Source organism: Canis aureus, chromosome 2 (genome assembly GCF_053574225.1).
Source record: "Canis aureus isolate CA01 chromosome 2, VMU_Caureus_v.1.0, whole genome shotgun sequence".
Classification (NCBI taxonomy): domain Eukaryota; kingdom Metazoa; phylum Chordata; class Mammalia; order Carnivora; family Canidae; genus Canis; species Canis aureus.
In genome coordinates, this window is record NC_135612.1 from 2,501,347 (window position 1) to 2,517,475 (window position 16,129).

The 16,129-nt window shown below is 52.7% G+C and overlaps 1 long non-coding RNA gene across 1 annotated transcript; it reads left to right on the forward strand.

Annotated features, from left to right (window-relative positions):
* The first annotated feature begins 6,000 nt into the window (after positions 1-6,000).
* On the forward strand, positions 6,001-15,465 carry LOC144290000 (uncharacterized). The gene is made up of 3 exons (XR_013357887.1): positions 6,001-6,080; positions 11,004-11,196; positions 14,901-15,465. It is a non-coding gene; the product is annotated as an uncharacterized LOC144290000 (long non-coding RNA).
* Positions 15,466-16,129: the final 664 nt, after the last annotated feature.

Below are 16,129 nucleotides of genomic sequence, written 5' to 3' on the forward strand. Positions count from 1 at the left end.
TCGGGCCCCCTGCTCAGCGGGGAGCCTGCTTCTCCCTCTCCCTCTGCCCGTGCTCTCTCAATATATAAAACCTTTTCTAAAAAAATTATATCTAAGGATTAAATGACACAGTTAAATGATATGAAAAAGCCTTCATTCTTCCTAAGTCTCTTTGTTAACTCCATCCACCTCCAGTCATAAAGGTCTCGGGGGATACGTTGCACCATATGAAACACCTGACACTCCCCCCCATCCCCCCGGCTCTACTGAAAGGCAGAGAACAGTACAATTTTCTTATTTTTAGAAGGTCATGTGTCTCCAGGGACAAGGCTGCAGCCATTAAAAAATTATCACAATATAAGTATTCCTAGCCTTTCTCCTGAGAAAGAGAATTCCTCTGTCCTCTCAACGACGGAGCAAGGACGGCTCCCGAAACCTGCGGCACTCGGGCAAGGGTCAAGAGGGGGAACCAGGAAGAACTCCAGGGAAACTCCAGGGAAACAGGGTTTGCACCAAAAAAGACATTCCTGATTTATGTGTATTATATAATCTATATATCATATGCGTGTGTGTGTGTATATATATATGCATATATATATATGCTTTTTTTTTTTTTAAGGACTGAACAGTAACAGAACAAAAAGCACAGGCAGGGTAGGACACGGGAACAGCCGGTGGCTCTGGCCTGCGAGCTGTGCTGGGGGGACCCTCGGCCGGGAGAGACCACCTGACGGGGAGTCGGGGCGCCATCAGCCCTTGGTGCAGAGGCTGCAAGAACCACAAAGGCCGAGCAGGACTTTTGCTGCGTCTACATGTGCTTTCACGTGCATCTCCTCCTCCTTCCGCTTCCCATCTGATGTTTTCTTAGAAGACTGACTACATTCGGAACTCCCTTCAGACGGGCTTCCCTTTCCGACGACTCGTCTCTGAATCGGGCCCAGGACCACGTCTGGCGGCTAGACCTCCCGTGGAGGCGCCACGCAGGGAGCCCGTCTGAGTTGCAGGCATGTCAGGAGCGCGTATGTGACCCGGGCCCCAAGCCAGGGGCACCGCGGCTGAGGTCTCCACCGTCCTGGCAATGGGGGTCATGGCCCCGGCCCCCCTGCAGCCGGGCCCTGGGAACCCGGAGGACGCCGGGCAGGGACGGGCGAGCCTTCCACCGAAACCCTGGAGGACGAGAGCGGAGGACCCCCTGTGCCCTGGGCCCCGCTTGTGCTCGAGGCGGCCGGGGCGGCGGCAGCGACTCCCTCAGCAGGTGCAGCGCGGCGCTCTGTGGGCCGGGGCCCCGCTGCCCTCCCCTTCTCAGGAGTCATCTGCCCAAACGGCGGAGAGGCCTCTCTGTGCTGAATGGTGCTCGATGAAGAAAACACGCCGGCCCCGTCCGTCCTTGCCACGTTCATTACGGTGACCTGCTGAACACCCACGAGCAACAGCTCACGGAAAACCAGGAGGACCCTGGACATACGCCACGTGGCTGCTTCCGGAAGGCAGAGCGTCAGATTTATTTACTTTTTTTTTTTATTTGTTCATAGAGAGAGAGAGGCAGAGACACAGGCAGAGGGAGAACCAGGCTCCATGCAGGGAGCCCGATGTGGGACTCGATCCCGGGTCTCCAGGATCATGCCCCGGACTGAAGGGGGCACTAAACTGCTGAGCCACCTGGGCTGCCCTTACTTGTTGCTATTTTCAAGCAAAATATTTCAAAGCAACCTAAAGGCTTGGGAGAGCAGGCTATCCTAATAACCCTATCAATCCTAAACCTCAGGGTATGCCATGGTCTCGAGTGACCAAAAAAAATAAAAATAAAAAAATAATAATACCAATAACAACACTGAAAAGCAGCAGCTGAGTATCAGGAAATACAGAAAAAAGAACCTACAACTGAACAGTAGGAAAGGGGGGAGACTATGTAGGGGATTAGTCACAGTTTATAAAACATGGATGACTTTTGGCTTCTGTGCTTCACTCCCACAAATGGGAGAAATTCATGCATAACCTATAGAGGAGGGTGTCTTCAGGGTGAATGAAAGCAGCTGAATGACACAGTTTCATGGGGCTCCGAGGCCCGGTACCCGGCGGAGCTCGGCTGCTGGCGGCCCCGGGCTTAGGGAGCCAGGCAATGGGCCTTGGCAGGGCCTCCCCGGGGCATGGGTGCCGCTACTCCCCCAGGAGCACCAGGTGCCCAGGTCACCTGCCGTGGCCCCGCCTCCTCCCAGAGCACACCTGGCTTGTACTGGGAGCCCCTCCCAGGGCATGGGTGCTGTGCCCCTCTCCCCCGGGGCATGGGTGCCACTACCCCCCAGGAGCACCAGGTGCCCGGGTCACCTGCCGCAGCCCCGCCTCCTCCCGGAGCACACCTGGCTTGTGTCAGGAGGCCAGGACCCAATGGTCTTTGCTCCGCTCCTGACGTGCCATCAGGTTCCACAGGGGGGAAAAGGCAAAGAAGAGAAACCCTACAAGGCAGAACAAGAACCATGTTGAAGAGTCGTCACTAAAAGGACCAGTTCCCCAGGACCAGTTCCCCGGGACCAGCAGTGGTCCTTGCTCGGTTCACCTGCCGCATCCGTTTCCTGGTTTACACCTGGTTCATCGGGTTCACGCAACGCTCCACACGCGACTGATTCAAGCCCGTTTTGTTGGTTAAGAGCGAAAGCCCAGTCGGCCAAGCCCAGACAGGCTCTGAGCCCCGGCACAGGGGTGGGGGGGGTGAAGGTGTCCTCGTGTCCCTATCACGGGGGTGAAGGTGTCCCTGTATCCCCATCCGCAGGATGACACACATCTCCCCGGGAGGGCTCGAACCCGCGGTGCAGGGCGGGCATCACCAGTCGGGGTGAGAATGGCACAGACGCCACGGGACGGCTCAATGCTAAGCTGTCTATGCAGAGTCCTGGGGAGTCCCCGCGAGGCAACTCCATGTTCATCGGCTTTTGCGATTTTCAAAACGGGAAACTGAGGCCCTCAGCAATTACCCACACGTGCCTGTGAACTGGGAGCGATCGCCCCCTGTGGATGCAGGAGGGGCTGTGGGGACAGGCATGCCCCCTGGGGCCGTGGGCCCCCTGAGGCTGTGCGCCCCGGAAGCTCCCCAAGGCCATGGAGCCCCCCCAAGACCGTGGAGCCCCCAGGCATGCGCCCCCCGAGGCCATGGGTGCCCCAAATCATGCGCCCTCCCAGGCCGTGGACCCCAGAGGCCATGGACCCCCCCAGGCGTGCACCCCCTGAGGTCGTGCACCCTCCCAGTCTGTGGAACCCCACCCAAGGCCATGCACCCCCCCAAGGCCATGGACCCCCCCAGGCCGTGCATCCCCCGAAGCTGTGGACGCCCCCCAGGCGTGCACCCCTTGAGGCCCTGGGCGCCCCAAGTTTGTGCACCCTCCAAGGCTGTGGATCCCCCGAGGCTGTGGACCCTCCTGGGGCCGTGCACCCACCCCCAGAAGCTCCCCAAGGGTAGGCCAAGGACAGGAGAAGGCCGAGGCGCCCATCCCCAGGGAGCCAGCAGGGGCCGGGGGGTGGTCAGCCGGGCAGCCCTGCAGTGGCCCCATATAGACACATCGCCCCCTGCACCCATGCACCTACTGGACCAGCCAAGGTTCACCGACCGCATCCCGGGCCCAGGACTCGCGAGGGGCGAGGTTAGGAGGCTGGGACACTATCGGGTTAGGACATGGCCGTGACCACCGCCACTATTTGGACGACCCCTAAGTCCCAAGTCAGAAGGGGCGCGGGCTGGGGAGCACCCAGCTCTGGGGCCTGGCACTTATTTGCTTATAGGGTGGAATTTTAACACTTTCAATAGATGGAATCTCACTGAAGCTGGGCCCCCAGTTTCTGGGGGGCGAGGAGCCTTCGTGGTTTGGGGCACTAACATGTACCACGAACTTCCAAGTCGGAAAGACGACCCTGTTAAGACACACGCCAGGGCTGCCGAGTAAAGGGCGCCCTGAACTCCCCGCGCGCTGACCCCTTAGTGAGGAGGGCACACTGCCCGCGGCGTCTTTGCGAGGCGAACATTTTTCCACTTTTGCAATCCTTACATTAGCGCCCTGTGTAGGACAAATAAAAATCTGAAATAAGAGGCTTCATTCTCCCTGTTGAAAATAAGGGCAGAGTCTCCTCCCTTCCTTCTTCTCCGACCTTCACTTGAGAAAACTTGGGAGCACTTTCTCCTCCCTTTGCAATGTACGTAAAACCTTTTGAAAACCAGACGGGCCCAGTCGGTGAGGGGCCACCTTCAGCTCAGGTCATGATCCCGGGGTCCTGGGATCGAGTTCTGCATCAGGCTCCCTGTTCAGCGGGGAACTCTGCTGCTCCCTCTGCCCCTGCCCCTCCCTGCCCCTGACTGGTGCTCTCCTGTGTGCACGGGCTCTCTCAAATACCTTGAAAAGGAAAAAGGAAAAAGGAAAGAGAGGAGAGGGAGAGGAGAGGGAGAGGAGAGGGAGAGGAGAGGGAGAGGAGAGGAGAGGGAGGAGAGAAAAGAGAAAAGAGAAAAGAAAAGAAAAAAGAAAGAAGGAAAGGAAAAGAAAAAAGAAAAAAGAAAAGACTCAATCTGAAAAGAAAAAAAAGAGAAGAGAAAAGAGAAAAGAGAAAAAAGACTCAATCTGAAAAGAAAAAAAAGAGAAAGAAAAAAAGAGAAAAGAAAAAAGACTCAATCTGAAAAGAAAAGAGAAAAAAGAGAAAAGACTCAATCTGAAGAGAAAAGAAGAGGGAAAAATAGAAATACACCCTAGACGGCCATTTATGCCCTGCGACTGTCGAACGAGACGAAACCCCCTCCTCGGAAGAGGACAGGAGGTGGTAGGAGCCTGCAAAGCAGGCAGTGTCGTCCCCTCTGTAGACCCGGGAACTCCGCGACAAGGCCACCTCTTTGTAAACCAGCTGTGACCGAAACGGCTCTAACACTGATAAATGGATTAATGACTTGCAGCTGGTTGCACAGCCCTTATCTCATTGATCCTACAAGCAAGCCTGTGAGGCGAGGTGCAGGTGCGACCGCCCCACACCAGAGATACGGGGCCCAAGGCTCGGGACTTGCTCAACACTTGGCATCAAGGCAGAAAGAAGCCCCCAGAAACCTGCTGCTGAGACTCCCACCTTCGGCCTCTTACTCCAGGGCCGTCCGTTCAGGCACGGCGTCTCCTAACCCTCAACAGCAGAGCAAGGGCGGCCACAGAGGCTCTGGCCAAACGGGCCCCTGGCCTCTGCGCCGTCCGGCCCGGACTCTCAGAGCCCGCAGCGCCGTGTGCTCGGGGCCAGCAGCCACTGTGTCGCCCCACGGGGTTCCTGGCACCTCCCTGTGTCCAGCCGAGCCCCGTAGGTGGTGGAGCTTCCTCAGCACGTGCTGCACCCGGTGCCTCGGTTTCCCAGTTAGACACGAGGGGGATAACCGTGAAGGCAGCAGCTCCTGACGGCCGCAGAGACGTAGGACCCGCGACTGTGAAAAGGAGGGGAGCTGATTTCAGTTCAAGGCGGCGGGGACCTCGCTGGAAAACCGAGGCGTGTGTTCGTACTCCTTTAGTGAACATTCAGTGAGCCGGGCATTGGCTGCGCAACAACGAGGAGGCGTGCACCCCACCAGGGGCGCCTCACCACCCAGCGCGACCGACAGCGAGCTCATGACTGCCTGGCATCAGTGCGTCCTGCAAGTGCGGCGACAGCAGCATAGTCATCATTCTTAGTCATCATCCAACTAGACTCTTCATCATCATCCAACTGCAAACACAATAGTCATCCAAACAGAAAGGAATACGACGTTTCACAAAATTCTAGAACCAACTGATAGACCTGCCCAATAGCAACAGTTCCGAAAGTGAGGAAGGTAAATAAACGAAGCGATGGTTTGTTCTGGACTTAGTGGACGGACCTAAAAAGCTCTGAGAGTCCAACCCTTTAAAGCTACTAAGTTCTATAAATGTGAATATAAATAAATAATAAATAAAAATAAATAAATAAAAATAAAAATACATAAACCACATCATCTTTATGAATGGATAAAGATGATGTGGTTTATGTATACAATGGAATATTCCTCAGCCATTAGAAACAACAAATACCCACCATTTGCTTCGACGTGGAGGGACCTGGAGGGTATTATGCTGAGTGAAGTAAGTCAATCAGAGAAGGACAAACATTATATGGTCTCATTCATTTGGGGAATATAAATAATAGTGAAAGGGAATAAAGGGGAAAGGAGAAAAAAATAAGTGGGAAATATCAGAAAGGGAGACAGAACATGAGAGACTCCTAACTCTGGGAAATGAACTAGGGGTGGTGGAAGGGGAGGAGGGCAGGGGATGGGGGTGACTGGGTGACGGGCACTGAGGGGGGCACTTGATGGGATGAGCACTGGGTGTTATTCTGTAATGTTGACAAATTGAACACCAATAAAAAATAAGTTTATTAAAAATAAATAAATTAAATATTAAAAAATAAAATAAATTATAAATAAACTATAAAATATAAATAAAATATAAATAAAAATATGAATGAATGAATGAATGAATGAATAAATAAATAAATAATAAAACAAGCAAGCTACTAAGTTCTTAATATGAGCCAGGCTTCAGTCTGTGCTGAGGACATAAAACCTGAACAAAACAGAAGGACACAGAGTAAAATGAAATTAGACATGTAGACTGTTACTGGGGGTGTGACAAGTGCTCTGACACAGCAAACCACGTAGTGATGTGAGAACGGAGAGGGGATATTTAAATAGGGCCGTCAACGGGGGACTGCCAGGACAATCCTTAGACTGAGTGTAAAGGGTGAAAAGTCTGTAAGATGGAATGTCTGCCCCCACCCCAACCCCTAAAGAGAATTCCTATGTTGAGGCCCTGACCCTCACTGAGATGGTATTAGGAGGCGGGAGGTCACGCGGCCTGCGTCCCTATAGGGGGATTAGTGTCCTTGCGCTCTCACCCTCTCGTGTGCTCTCCCTCCCTGCCAAGTGCACGCAGAGGAGGTCATGCAAGCCCCCGGGGAGATGGGAGCTGTCTGCAAGCCTGGAAGGGCTCTCAGCAAGAACGGCATCTGTCAGCACCTTGATCTTGGACTTCACAGCCCCCCGAGCGGGAGACACGAATGTCTGTTGGTTAAGCCCCCCCGTCGGTGGTGACTGGGTGGTTGGCTATGGCAGCCTGAGCTGGCTAACATACTAGGTTGAAATGGGCCGGGGGGAGTTAGCGGGGGGGGGGGGGGGCGGGAGGAAAGAAGGAAACCATTTTAGAAAGAAAAAAAAAAAACATAAGAAGTGAAGAAATCACAGATGCTCAAGATAGCATGCCAGGTTTAAGAACTAAAAGGAGGCTGGCATGATTAAAGGGTGGGCATACATGTGGCTTAGTGAAAGAGGAAGGAAGCCCAAGAAAGCTGGATCTGCTCAAGTGGGTCCTTGAACCTAACGCAGAAAGCCACGGAAGGATTTTCAACAAAATAGGACTTGTTCAGATGGACTGAAGGGGCGGCTCTGAAGACAGGGAAGGAACTGAGCGGGGGAAATGTGGGCGACACATGTTCCTTCTTTGGGGCCTCCCCTGCCCCTAATTTATAAGCCTAGTCAGGTGACGCGGTTCAAGGGGGCGGCGGGGTCCCCCCTTGCCTAGCCCCAGGCAGGGGTGGGAGACTGGCTGCGTGCTGGGCCAGGGAGAACACGCTCTCTCTCATTCACCACCGTTTAGGACACGGCTCAACCTACAACCTCCAGGGATTGGAAATATGACCGAATAACCCAAAGCAGCATCGCAGAAGCGATCCAGGGATCCAGAGAGTTCCTGGAGCTCTTGAGATTTAGATCTCATAGTTTAGGACACAGAAAGATAAGAAGCATCATCACTCAGTCTCCAAATGAACATTATTAAGCGCGCTCCGCGTGCCGAGTGTAAAGTGAGGTTCTGGGACACGGTTGGTAGAAATAACAAATATGAAGACGACATAGTTCTTGTCCTTCAACATCTTATTTTTTAAACAAGGGGAACCATGAGCTATCATTTAAGATCAAACATTTTAAAAGCATAAAATCATACGCGTAAAGGAGCACAGGCACCCGGAGAAGGCTGGGGACTCGTAGCTCCCGCTGCCAGGATCAGGGAAGGCCACGGACACCGAGAGCTTTCGAGCTGACCCTCGAGTGGATGGAACTTGGGCAGACGGAGATCGGGACGATGTCAGCGTTGAGCTGAACCCAGGAGGAGGAGACTGGGGTCGTTCACCCGAGTCCCAAGAGGGCAGAAGAGAAAGAAATGCACAAAGTGTTAAAATTACTAAGGACACAGAGAGGGGCAGGGGCAGGGAGACAACCGAGGAGCTCCCGAAGCCCTGGAGGCACCAGTGGCTCAGAGGTTGGGAGGGGCTCCCCCGGGCAGGGCGGTCCTGGCGGGGGGGTGGAGTTTCTCTCAAGGAAGGGAACCGAGGAGCAGGGGCCTGGGGGGCGGCCGGCCTCTCGGCAGCTGCAGGAGGCCCTACACCGAGGCACCCGGGCACCCAGGCACCCGGGCAGCGGGACATCAAGGCACCTGGGCGTCGAGGCACCCGGGCAGCAGGGCAGCAGGACATCAAGGCACCCAGGCATCGAGGCACTGAGGCAGTGGGACATCGGGGCACCTGGGCAGCAGAACATGGAGGCACCTGGGCACTGGGGCATCGGGGCATCAAGGCACTGAGTCAGTGGGACGTCAAGGTAACTGGGCAGCAGGACATCGAGGAACCCAGCAGCAAGGCAGCGGGGCAGCAGGACATTGAGGCACCGAGGCATTGAGGCACCAGAGCACCCAGGCACCCGCGCTTCTGGGCCTCAGGCAGCCTGGGCCGGGGGGAGCAGAGGCCCAAGGAGCGGGGCAAGGCCTGGCCCACGGGGACGCCGCCCGCACCAGGGGATCCCAGGCACAGCCTCTCTGCCGCTCTCCCCTGACCCTCATCGCAGCTGTCATGTGCTGGAATTGAAGGGCTTTGGCGACCAGGCCTGCCTCCCGCCGGGCGGTCCCGGGCACCAGAGCCTCCGCACTAGGCCGCGTCCGCCCCGGCTCCCGGGCTCCCCGTTGGTGACCCCACTACATCTCGGCTGCCACCTGCTGGGTGCAGGCCGGCTCGCTCCCGCGGGGACCCTAAGAGGCAGTGACAGGGCCGGTAAGGGAAGGCGGCGGCCGGGGGCTCAGGCGGGGAGATGCGCCGTGAGACCCCAACTCGGGAACACGAGGGCGGCAGGCGATGGGGTGACAAGTGGGGAAAACCCACCCACGGAACCTAAGGCACCAGGAACCGCGAGGAGCCAGCGAGGTTGCTGAGCTCCTGCAAGTGCTCCGGTTCATGTCCCAGCTCTGGAAACGCGAAGGCCCAACTGCAGGTCCCTAAGCGCGACAGTGGCAGCTGGGGGGCCAACACCCTGGGGCCCGAGCTCCAGCCTGCAGGTCCCTAAGTGCAGTGGGAACTGCAGGGCCGACACCCCAAGAGGAAGGAAACCAGCAGCAGGAAGCCCGCTGGCGCCCGGCTCAGGAAGGTGAGGCTTCCCTGGGCCTGGGAACAGGCTGTGACCCTGGGGCATGGTGGGCATGGTGGGCCCGCGGGCCGTGCACCCAAGGGTGCCCAGCGGAGGCGCCCAGCAGCTTCTAGACCACACAGCCTCCAAGGCCGCCACCCTGCTTTTTCCCCAAGGGACCTGAGGCTAGGCAGTCACCTCCGGAGCCCAAGGGGTCACCGAGGACACGCCGATGACAGCGGCAAACAGTGGGCCATCCAGGGCCTGACAGCCGAGCGCTGGGACAGGAGGTGGCACTTTGTTCTGCTGACTGCTGGTCACTCGTGGCCGCCACCTGCCCCATTCTTACCGCCTCACAAGGCGCCCTGATGACTCCCCGGAGGCCCAGCGCTCCTGCTCGCTCGCAGTCCACTGCTGTCACGCGCCATCCTAAGTGACGCCTCAGGCCACCAGCTTAAAGGTGCTGTCCAGGACTGCTCATGCAACCACCAAGGGGGACGGTTCCGTTGAGTGTCGTTTTCTTTAAAAGACCTATTTATGAATTCACTCGCACTACCTTGCCAGTCGCACCGAAATATATCTAGACTTGCACACAGTTGTTCTTGCTATCATGGTTGATCTGTTAGCATTTTTCTTCTAAGTCCTTTTAGGGTGTTCTGTGGGGTTTTTAAAAAAATTTTCGATGAATTTCCTCATAACTGCCAAAAACCCTAATCTGGGAATTATTCCCAATAATCTCTCACGATTACGGGATATCGGTGAACGGGCCAGGATGAAAAGTTTTTATCTATTTCCTTCACATAAATGAGAACAGACACAAAAAGGAGTTCTTAAAGCCAAGCAATTGCCCAGGGAGGCAATCCAATTTCTTTTATGATTTTTAATTACATAAGTAATTCAAGAAATATCCTCCTCATAAAAATTTCAGTAACATGAAGCAGAAGTCCCCAGTGACCACCATACTCCATCCCACTCCCCTCTTTGGAGGAATCCATTATCACTAGTTTGGTTTTTACCTTCCGGAACTTTTCCTGTGCATTTATACCTGTATTAGGCAATGTGTTCTTTAATAGGAATAAAATTCAATCAAGACATAGTCATCGATTTCCAGTTAACAACTGTTACTTTTTTTTTTAAATTAGGGTAACAGTAGCTACTTTAACAAATAGATCCCCCCAAAAAATCAATGGCTTTGGGACAGAAGTTTATGTCTTCTTCGCCTACAGGTCCCGTGAGAGTAATGCAGGCCAAGAGGTAGCTTTCCCTCCTTTCAGGAGCCAAGTCCTTCCCCCGGTTGCTGGCCACCTCCCAGGGTCTTGCTGTCATCTGCATCCAGTAGAGGAGCCTAGAGGAGACACCTCTACTTTTTAAAAGGATGTAGCCTAGAAGTGACCCACGTGACCTCCACGATTGTTATGCTAATAACTTCGAGGGGGATTTGGAAATTGCTCATTTAACTATTAATAGTTAAATAATAGCCCACTGATAGGCTGGTTGTTTCCAGGTTTAGTTCTCATAGGTAATGCTGCGACGAATGTCTTTTCACCCGTCTTTGTAGGTACAAGGTACAAAGTGAGGTATAAAGCGATCGCTCAAAGAACGTGCACTTTTCTTCTCCTAATGGAGACTGACGGAGGGCTCTCCAGAGAAGACTATACCGACGCACACCCTACCAACAGTGCTTCACATTCCTAGATGCCACTCATACTGGCTGTTTTCCATCATTTACGTCCCACCGATGTGATAAATAAGTATGTTATCTAATTGCTCTGATCACATTTCCAAGATTATATAATTATGCGGAGCATCTTGTACGACGTGTGTTAGCTCTTTACATGAATGCATCTATGAATTGATTAGTCATTACTTTTGCCAGCATTCTGTTTGGATGGAGGTGAAACAGAATGTTCGAATGGAACCACTGCAGCACATTTTTGACCAGGGCCGTAAGATGTGGGATCGAGGCAACTTACAGATGAGCCATGAGAAAGCAAAAGCAGGACTTTCAGAGTAGGTGGATGAGAACCAGTTTGGGGATATTTAGATGAAGATCTATCTCTAACCCTTAAAAGAACTTGGAAAGGCTGAGAAAGAGTGGAAATGAAGGGGATTTGGAGGAGAGACAAGGGAAATGTAGGAACTGAAGACACATTTCTCTTGCTCAAAAATAGTGATAAGGTCTTTAAAAACACCCTCCCCTAACCTGAAACTGAATCCACGTCTTAGGGACCAAGGGGCCTGAGGTCTCAATCACTCCCGGGAAATCTAAAGGAGGTTACTAGGGGTAGCCAGCCACTCAGCAGGCCGATGACAAGGAAGCCCTTTCCCAGATCTTCATGAACAAAGAATTTATTGGATCAGATTTCTCTGGACCAGAAGTGGTCCATGCGTATGACAAGGTCAGGCTTGAGGTGGTCTTACATCTTGTTCCGGAGGCCCTGTTGTAGAGGTAGAGTAGTCCCAGTAGAGGAAAGCTGAAAGTGCATGACGACATGCCTTGTGGCTGAGGAATAAGAAGGAACTTCCCTGAAAAATTCACTTGCCAATACGGAGGTGAGGTGCGAGGAGAGCCCTTCTCGGGGACAGTGCGGGAGAGGGCCCTGAAAGCTCCACAAATGTGACCCACACCATGCCGAGGCCAACACACGACAACGTCAGTCAGTGAGAATGTACACATACACACACCTACCTCCTACTTCCCATCCCGTTCCCTAATCCCAGCGCTGCGGGAGCCACAAACATCCTAGAAAGTAGGAGAGGAAAGCACAGGTTGAGATCGCTGGAGCTCTGGGGAAGGACAACCCACAAGCTAACTCCCACATGGGCTGGCACAGGCACTTAGACCTTCCATGTTATCTATCCGGGGTAAAACCCTCAAGGGTGGTGGCCGGGAGACCAAGGGTAAACAAGCAGGGGGGCGGGGACTGCAAATTTGCCACATCATGTTTTGCCACGAAACTTGGGCCGCATTTTGCAGGGCACTGGACGTGGGGAAGATGAAGTACACACATGTCCGTGTGCACCAGTGAGGAGGGGCTCCTGTCAGGGGGAGACGGGGCCACATGCTGAGCTGACTCCTCAGGGAGGCCCTTTCTGCTCAACCTACGTCTAAGTCCTGTGGAAAAAGAAAAAGAAAGAGAGAAAGAGAGAGAGAGAACTTATCCTGAAAACCTAAGACTTAAGACCTATAAATTTCCAAGTACAGTATTGATGATCTGAAACAGTGCCTACATTAAGTATTTTTTCAGATTTAGAGTCTTTAAATGAGTTTAATACATTCAACTGCCTAGAAATGTGTCCAGCATATAACACTCAACAAGTGATATTGTCATTATCATTATTATTAGGAATAATCAGATTCTGTATAAGCAAAAACTATCTGGTAGATGATTTTGCTCACTGCTTATCCAGTCATTGAGAGGTGATGTGGTTTCTATTTTGTTCAATAAAAAATGTCATTATTGTGGTCTCCTGTGTACGTGGTGTCCTGAAAGTATGTGTACGTGTGTGTGCAAATGTATACAAAATTTCAGATTAATAAAATAAACCAGATGAAACCATATTATCAAAACAGAACCTGTAATTCTGCGAGGTAGACACTGTCACACTACTGTGAGAGCAAGGTGTCGATGTTGACATTATCCCTCAAAGCCACCTCTTCTTCCCTAGTAATTGTGTGTTTAAAGTAGCCATGAAAGAGGGGATCTAAAGTAATGGGAGCTGGAAAGAGCTTTACTTTGGGTAATGAGTAGCCAGGGCATAATAACCTCGGGCAGTGAGACGGATCCAAAACAAGAAGACTATAGTGGTGCCAAAAGAGACCGGGGTGCAGATGATTGACAGTCTCCAGCTAATCACGAGTTTTCAGCAACTGATAAGAGTAAAACCAAACTGTGTCTGGAGTCCTCCTTCTTCAGAGAGAAGGATCTGGACAGAGAGGTCTCCACTGGCTCCCTGCTCCCACGGGGCATCCCGGAGCAGATGGGCAACATGAAGACCAAAGAGCCTCATACATGCGCCATCGTGGATGTGTCGTGCAGATTTGCTCTTCCACTTTGTTTGCCAAAACTGGCAAGAAAAATCTCTTGGAATTCTCAAGCCTTCCTGCTAATTGAGTTCGGTTTATCTCAACTGAGTGGAAATGGCACTGATGTACTGAGCACTACCCATTTTAGAGAAGGTAGTAGCCATCAGCGCAATCACCTCCTGACAGTCCAGAAAAATTCTAAGACACCAGAAACTCAAAGTTTTGTCTACCTAGAAAACTCATGTACAGGAAAGTAAAGATGTCCCACCTAAGTCTAGGAGGGGAGTGTCACAGGAAGAGAGAGGGGACTGAGGCACCAGCCACTACTAGATGTAACTCTAACAAAACTCACTCACTTTCTTAGTGACCCCGTCCCATATGTACCACTGGACCCACAAAGGCTGTATTTTCTTAATATTTTGTAGTTGTCAGCCTAGGCTCATCCCTGGATAATTAATAGGAGGGGATTAATCTCTAAGTCTGCCGATGGAGAAATGGAGTCTTCTTACTCCATGATCATGCAGACCATCAGAGGAGATTGTGTGTCTTCCAATCCATTAACTCAGCATGCACAGAAAAAGATTCTCCTGGCTTCTTCTTTATGGGCTAAAGTAGATTTCCACCCAGTAAGAAGACTAGCAAAAGCCAGACTGAAAGACGGAAGGTGTGGACCCTGGAGGAAATGAGCCTGGCCACCTCTGCATATGGACTAGATAGAGGTGGTCAGACAAGGTGCTACACAACCGATGTGTCCTTCCAAAAAGCTCACCTGGACAGCAAGATGACCACGGCAGCGCTATCCCATTACCAACTGCATAATACCCAATTTTTCTTGAGTGCTCAACAAGTATTTGTTCAAAGAAAGAAAAGGAGGGAAGGAGAAAGAAAAGGTAGAAGGGATGGAAAGGGCAGAAGGGAGAAGAATTCGGTTGCCCACGGAGTTACTTAGTGCCACTCTCTCATTTTTCAAGTATATAACTGAGACCCAGAGAAGCTGACCAGAGGGAGCAAAGTGGTGCCCTCCATCACCGTTGTACAACTCCAAAACCTATGGAACAGAGCAGCGCTTTCTAAGAATAGAAACCCTAGGGAAGGTATAGGGGGGATAGAAATGCTCAGCAAAGAGCGGTGTTATATTGATTACAGGATAGTCTAGGTTATTTTATGTAAGTCACTGGAAAAAGTTATATTAAAAAAAATAAATTGGTGTCTCTGAACCATCCTGATGGACCAAATGTCTGTGTCCCTCCAGAATTCCTATGTTGAGGCCCTACCCCCAGTATGAAGGTTCTGTGGAGATGGGTCCTTTGGGAAGAAGTAAGATTTAGATGAGCTCAGGAGGATGGGGCCCTAGTCCGATGGGATTAGTGCCCCTGTGGGAGACACCAGAGAGCTCACCCTCTCTCTTTCTCTCTCTCCTATGTTAAGGACATGGCAGGGAAGATACAACCAAGCGCAAGCCAAAAAGAAAGACTTCACCAGAACCCAATGCTGGCACCCCGATGTTGAACCTCCAGCTTCCAGAACAGAAAATAAATGTCTGTCGTGCAAGCTCCCACGTATGGTATTTCGCTATGGTAGCTCAAGCTAAGACACACACACCTGCAGGATTCAATCCTCGAGAAGCCCCTTTATTCCTGCCCTTCCCCTCTGGAACACCGTCTTTCATACCCGCCGGCCTGCCTACCGCATGCCCACACCCACTCCTGCTGAACACATTCTTCCCGGTTCCATTCCTCACGTCACCGCCTTCTCAAACCTCCCGGCTCTTCTCCCAGGCGGAGCAAACGTACCACGTTCAGTCTCCCCAAAGTGCAAGGCATCGCAGGACTCCGGCTGTGGTCAGACCCGCGAGCTGTTCACGAAGGGGTCTTACTCTCACCCTCGCCAGGCCTTGAGGGGCTCCCAGAGGAGGAGGCCGGGGTCCCATTCATCTTTCATGCCTTGTCCTGCCTCGCGTGACATCTGACTTCAAGCAACTTCTCAATAAATATCTGCGGAAATAAATGGATCCGACTGCTGTGGGCTTACTCGGATCCTAGATGGGCCTCTTTCCAGCCATGAAAGCCCGCGGGTCCCACCAGGGTTAGTCCACAGCCTTTCCTCTAAGGTTTAAGCAGCTGCCTGTGGATTGCACCAGCCTTCCGAGCATCAAGAAATCGATGACAACAAATGGTGCTGTCAAAGGGCCAGGTCACGGGGGAGCAGAGCTATTGGAGGCACCAGCGGAGGGGCCGCTGATGGGGGGCCCGCGGAGCTTCCCAGAGCACCTCTGCCAGGCCTCCCGCACGGAGCCAGGTCAGGCTCGGGCAGCGGCCAGCTAGCTCGTCTCTGTCCCCGCTCCCAGAGTGACGTGTGTGTCTGTCAGTGAGGACGGGAAGGGTGAATTATCTCAGTGCTGGGCTGCAAGGCACAGAGAGGAACAAATAGCCACTTCTCCTCCTGCCCGATAAGGGGGGACGAGGACTGGCGGAGCAAGAATAAAACGTCAGCAAGCCAGGGGTGCCCAGATGAGCTGCGCTCCCACCGTGCAGAGCAGGAGGGCGGAGAAAACCTCACTGCTTGTGCAACGCATCATTCATTTTAATCCCTGGAGGCAGGTACAACCGGCCAGTATTAAGATTCCGGGTGGGCATCGCATCAGGAGCCGTGCCGCG